Raw genomic sequence first — 6354 nt, 5'->3', positions numbered from 1 at the left:
TAGCTGGGACTACAGGCACTTGCCACCACGCCCGACTAATTTTTTGTATTTTTAGTAGAGACGGGGTTTCACCATGTTAGCCAGGATGGTCTCGATCTCCTGACCTCGTGATCCACCCACCTCAGCCTCCCAAAGTGCTGGGATTACAGGCGTGAGCCACCGTGCCCGGCCAACATCTTGCTTTTTTGTTTTGGAGACAGGGTCTGGCTTTGTTGCCCAGGCTGGCGTACAGTGGTACAATGATAGCTCACTGAGGCCTCGGCCTCCTGAGCTCAAGTGGTCCTCCCACCTCAGCCTCCTGAATAACTGGGACTACAGGTATATACTACCACGTCTGGCTAATATTTTTATTTTTTGCAGAGATGGAGTCTCCCTGTTGCCCAGTCTGGTCTCAAACTCCTGGCCTCAAGTGATCCTCTTGCCTCAGCCTCCCAAAGTGCTGCGATTACAGACATGTGTCACCGTGCCTGGCTGACAGTTTGCAGTCACCCAGTGATTTTTTTTTTTTTTTGGAGTCACCACTCTGACCAGCCCCTGCATTTGTATCTTAGAGTTTTAAAGGAGATGGTCCTGTTCTTCAGGGGACTGGGGAGCTTGAGCTTGAGAACTGGGGGGTGAGGGTCCTCTAGAGCCAGTGTCAGGAGAACCCTGCAGCCGGAGAGGCCGCTGTGGCTTTGGCCCTGCAGTCAGTGCCCCTTCATCCCCAATCAGGGCAGCGGCAGGAGATGTGAATTGGGGGCTGCTTGCTTCCTCTGTGCTTTTGGGACCAGGGCAGGTGCTTGGTGCACTCTCAACTGGGAGCAGCAGGTTGGGGACGCATCTGGTGCACACACTTAGCGGGTGTTTTTTGTAACTAGAGCTCTGTTCTGCAATTCAGGGCACAATATTTCTTAGGGCAACAGAATCGTCGAGGTGAAGAGGGCCTCCAGAGACTCTGATAAACTCTTCAGGCGAACAAGACAATAGGCAAGGGAACGGCATTAGCGGCAGAAGGAAGAGCATGTACAGTAGCTCAAAGGAATGAACCGCCCAACAGGTTTAAGGGAAGAAAGTATCAGTTGCTGGAATCTGCGGTGAAAACGGACCAGACAATGCAGGGCCCTGAACGCGACGTTGAGGAGCTCGGCGCATCCAGAAGGCGAAGGGGAGGCTCGGAGCCACCACTGAATAACGGCCTTCCGGCTCCGTCTCGGGGGTCAGTTTCTCAGCTGCAGCCCGTTAGGCCCGCCACAGCCCCGCCCAGGTCCCCACAACCCCGCCCCCAGCCCGCCTGCCACGAGGCTGCCGGTTGTCATGGAAACCAGACGCCAACAGCCTCCCGGGTCGAGCCTTTAAATTTTAAAGCTGTGGAAGTGGAAAGCCCATCGCTCCTCCTCTCACACACCCCCAGCCCGTGTTTCCCCGCGTTTTGTTCAACTCCCTGCAGGCGCAGCAGGCCCGAGGCCCCTCACCTGAGGCTTCCGCCTTCATTCCCTGCGCGGTCCTAACAGGGCTGTAAACAGCCTCCAGCGCGCCACTCCAGTCGCGTCCGTCCCTCGGGCCGCGCCACAGGTACAGAGACTGTCCCCTTCTTCGGCACTCTCCCTCTTAGCGGAGCTTTACATTACTAGACTGTCGCCGCGTTCCCCCCGCTCCTCTTTCGGGCCTTTGCGCGTTCTGCCTCTCCTGCAATGGATTGGTTCCCCTGGCCAGGGCGGGGACTGGGTAGGACAAACACCACTTGCTCATTGGCTGTCGCGGGTATCATACAACGAGCCGGGAAGCTGACCGGAAGGTCCGGGTGCGGGACGTGTGCATTCCACGGCGCCCGGGAGCTGTCCCGGTGTGGACCCGCGAGCTTCCCGGCGTGCTCCGCGCCCTCCCGCAACTACTTCCGGGGCGGGTGCCGGGGGCGGTGGCCCGGCAAGGGAGCGTGGCGGCTAGTTGCTCGCGGGGTTGGCGGCGGCAGCCCGAGGGCGGCGCAAGGCCTGAGGCCCAGCACAGGTGGGTTCCGCAGCGGCCCGGCCCCACTATTTGCCAGCACCTGCTGCCCGCCTAGACCCAGCGCTCGGGCGTCCCGCGCTGCACTTGCTCGCCGCGTGACTGGAGGACCGAGCCCCACATTTTCTTTATGTGGCTGTGGCGTGGGGACAGTAATGCTCTGTGCACGGTAGGGTTCCTGTGGGGATGTGGCCAGGGGGCGTCGGGAAGCGTCACTGCTGTGAGTTCTGGGGTTGTCGGCCAGGGACCCGCCCCGGGGCCAGTGAGCTAGCTTTGCGATGCGCCGGTTCCCGCTGCGGTTCCACGGGGCGAGAGGCGGTGCCCGGGGGCTTTCACAGACCTCCTCTGTGGGCGTGACGGTTTCCACCAGCATTACGTTTGTTAAGATTTTTAAAAATTTTTTCATTTTTGTGGGTACGTAGTAGGTGTATAAATTTATGGCGTACATGAGAGATTTTGATACAGGCGTGCAGTTCGTAATAATCACATCATGTAAAATGGGGTCGCCATTCTTTCAAGCGTTTATCCTTTGTGTTACAGTCAATCTGATTATACTCTTTTAGTTTTTTTTTTTTTTTTTTTTTTTTGAGATGGAGTCTCGCTCTGTCGCTCAGGCTGGAGTGCAGCCTCCCGGGTTTACGCCATTCTCCTGCCTCAGCCTCATGAGTAGCTGGGACTACAGGTGCCCACCACCATGCCCGGCTAAGTTTTTTGTATTTTTGGTAGAGACGGGGTTTCACTGTTGTAGCCAAGATGGTCTCGATCTCCTGACCGCGTGATTCGCCCGTCTCAGGTTCCCAAAGTGCTGGGATTACAGGCTTGAGCTGCCGCGCCCGGCCTCTTTTAGTTGTTTTTAAATGTGCAGCCAGGCGCGGTGGCTCACTCACGCCTGTAATCCTAGCCTTTTGGGAGGCCGAGGCGGGCGGATCGCCTGAAGTCAAGGATTCGCGACCAGCCTGGCCCACATGAGGAAACTCCATCTCTACTAAACATACGACAGCTAGCCTGGCGTGGTGGCTCATACCTCTAATCCCAGCTACTCGGGAGGCTGAGGCAGGAGAATCAATTGAACCCAGGAGGCGGAGGTTGCAGTGAGCTGAGATCACGCCGCTGCACTCTAGCCTGGGCAAGAGTGAGACTCCGTCTCAAAAAAATAAAAAATAAAAATAAATTGTGCAATTAGATTATATTGATTATAGTCACCCTGTTGTGCTGTCAAATAGTACATCTTATTCGCTCTATTTTTTATTTGTTTTTTTTTTTTTTTTTTTTGAGACGGAGTCTCACTCTGTCCCCCTTGCTGGAGTGCAGTGGCCGGATCTCAGCTCACTGCAAGCTCCGCCTCCCGGGTTCAGGCCATTCTCCTGCCTCAGCCTCCCGAGTAGCTGGGACTACAGGCGCCCGCCACCTCGCCCGGCTAGTTTTTTTGTATTTTTTAGTAGAGACGGGGTTTCACTGTGTTAGCCGGGATGGTCTCGATCTCCTGACCTCGTGATCCACCCGTCTCGGCCTCCCAAAGTGCTGGGATTACAGGCTTGAGCCACCGCGGCCGGCCTATTTTTTATTTGTATTCATTAACCATCCCCACCTTCCACTACCCTTCCCAGCCTTGGTTACAATAGAAGTAACCATTCTTCTGCTTTCTATCTCCGTGAGTTCAATTGTTTTGATTTTTAGATAACCACAAATAAGTGAGAACATGCAATATTTGTCTTTCTGTGCCTGGCTTAGTTCACTTAACGTAATGACCTCCAGTTCCATCCATGTTTTTGCAAATGACAGGATCTCTTTCTTTTTTTTATGGCTGAATAGTACTCCATTGTGTCTAAGTACCACATTTTCTTTAGGATTTATTGTAAAGGTAGCAGATACTTCACATTTTCAGAGTGGACAGAACCAAAAAGTTGAATGAAACATCCTATGTCGAGTGCTACTTTACACCACACCTGTAAAGTAGCGACACCAGTGCTACTTTACACCACATCACTCGGGATGGGATGGGACTTTTAGTTTTCACTTTAGTTTTTTTTTTTTTTTTTTTTGAAACACTCTGTTGCCCAGGCTGGAGTGCAGTGGCTTGATATCGGCTCACTGCAGCCGCCTCCCAGACTCAAGTGATTCTCCTGCCTCAGCCTCCCGAATACTGAAGACTACAGGCGCCCACCACCACGCCCGGCTAATTTTTGTAATTTTAGTAAAGATGGAATTTCACCATTTTGGCCAGGCTGGTCTCGAACTCTTGGCCTCCAGTGGTGTATCAGGCTTGGTCTGGTTCTGATTGTCCTTCAGTCCTTGGGGGTGTCAGACATGCAAATCTCCAATAAATAGAGAACACGGCCTCACCCTGCAGGAGGCCTTTGGAGTGGAAGAGACATGCCCAGTGAAGGCTTGAGGGAGGTATGGAAGGGACTCTGAAGTGACACTCAGCTCAGAGCCTTTGGTTTCTTATCCAGGCTCCGTTGGCCAGGACGGTTCAGGGTGGGATTCTCACCTGCAGAGTGAGGGAAGGGACTGCATGATCTTGGGCTCTGCCAGCTGAAGAGGTGGTGGTTCCAGAAGGGAGGGCTTTGCCTGCCCCACCACACCTACAAACACTCTCGCCAAGGGCCTGTGAAGTGTTTGTCCCCAACATTGGTGGCTTGTTTCTTCAGCCGTCTTGGCTATCACCTGGGGCTTGGAAGCATTCTTTAGTAGAAACTGAGGTCCTCATTGCATCTATTAACTGCCATAGCACCTGTAGGTGATGGCAACATGACAAGGCCTTTGTTTTCACCTTTGCTCCCTTTCCTACCCTTGTTTCCTGGCACTCTTGTACCTAAGGATTCTACCAGGAAGCTAATGACTTGGCCTTGATTTGGGGATTCCTGGTGTGCCGTTACCCATGTAGGCCCATCTTGGGGAAAGTGTCACCCCACCAGTTCACTGGCCTATTATATTTCCCCCCATATCTCTCTCTTCAAAGGATGCCAAAGTGGATTCCTGTTCAGTTGGTCGTTGCTGAGTGCCACCAATCACATCCTGGTTTCTGTGTTGGGGAATTGCTTTCTATTTTTCTCAGAAAAATTTATTTTTCTTTACTTTTTTGAAATTTTCAATTTCATAACCATTCCAGAAAAATTAATTTATATTTAAAATTTGTAGGCCAGGTGCGGTGGCTCATGCCTGTAATTGTAGCACTTTGAGAGGCTGAGGCGGGTGGATCATCTGAGGTCAGGAGTTCAAGACCAGCCTGGCCAACATCGTGAAAATCCCGTCTCTACTAAAAATACAAAAATTAGCCTAGCATAATGGCGTACACCTGTAATCTCAGCTGTTCAGGTGGCTGAGGCTCAAGAAGCCCTTAAACCCAGGAGGCAGAGGTTGCAGTGAGCTGAAATCACGCCACTGCACTCCAGCCTGGGCAACAGAGCAAGACTGTCTAAAAAAAAATAAATACAATTTACATATAGTAAAATTCATTTTGGCGTTCAGGTCTGTGGTTTCATAAAGGCATAGAGTCACAGATTCACCATCACAGTCATACAGAACAGGTCTATTGTCCCCCAATTCCCTCGCGCCCCTAACCTCCAACCCTTTAATTTTGCCTTTTCCAGAATGTCGTGTAAGTGAAATGATACAGTAGTCAGGCTTCTTCCATTTAGCGTGAAGCATTTGAAATTCGTTCATGTGTTGCATGTCAACTGTTGGATCCTTGTGTTTAATGCTGAGTAGCATCCATTATACGGATGTGCCACCGTTTGTTTATCCATTCTTTCGTGTATCATAATAGCAGCCTTTTCAGATATGTCCCTGTTAGACGGTGAGGCACTAGGGATTGGAGGTGCTAAGTAGCAGAGGTGCCTTTTTTTTTTCTTTTCTTTTTTTTTTTTGAGACGAAGTCTTGCTCTGTCGCCCGGGCTGGAGTGCAATGGCGTGATTTCCGCTCACCGCAACCTCCGCCTCCCCAGTTCAATTGATTCTCCTATCTCAGCCTCCCGAGTAGCTGGCCTTCATGCCCAGCTAATTTTTGTATTTTTAGTAGAGACGGGATTTCACCATGTTGGCCAGGCTGGTCTTGAACTCTTGACCTGAAGTGATCCGCCCACCTCAGCCTCCCAAAGTGCTGGGATTACAGGTGTGAGCCACCACACCTGGTCCGAGCTGAATTTTGATCTAACCCCAAATCCAGGGTTCTTCCCCACCACATCAAGGAGCTGATTTGGTTAAATAACCCAATTAGCATTTCTTTACTGCCCATCCAAGAGGTTGCCAGGTTCCTAGAGTTGATGGAAAATTCTCTTTTACCTGGTGCCTGAGGATGGAAGGAGGAGAACGTACTCCACAGTTGATGCCTCACCATATGTGCTTCTCTTTACTGGTGTGGTAGCAAGCTCA

At 51.6% G+C, this 6354-nt stretch overlaps 1 protein-coding gene across 11 annotated transcripts in view; it reads left to right on the top strand.

Annotated features, from left to right (window-relative positions):
* The window catches only part of LOC105467832 (ankyrin repeat and sterile alpha motif domain containing 3), a 53868-nt gene that overhangs the window by 11823 nt on the left and 35691 nt on the right, over positions 1–6354 (top strand). For 3 of the 11 annotated variants that reach the window (XR_011616275.1, XR_011616276.1, XM_071084050.1), the window contains exon 1: positions 1792–1983. The exons of 1 other annotated variant lie outside the window; for it this stretch is intronic. The gene's annotated coding sequence lies outside the window, so the exon portion shown is untranslated. 7 more of the 11 variants (XM_071084055.1, XM_071084051.1, XM_011717569.3 and 4 more) reach the window with 6 other exon arrangements.

This window comes from Macaca nemestrina, chromosome 18, assembly GCF_043159975.1.
Source record: "Macaca nemestrina isolate mMacNem1 chromosome 18, mMacNem.hap1, whole genome shotgun sequence".
Lineage (NCBI taxonomy): Eukaryota > Metazoa > Chordata > Mammalia > Primates > Cercopithecidae > Macaca > Macaca nemestrina.
Note: the sequence above shows the minus strand (reverse complement) of the source record. Positions and strands in the feature narration are given on the sequence as shown.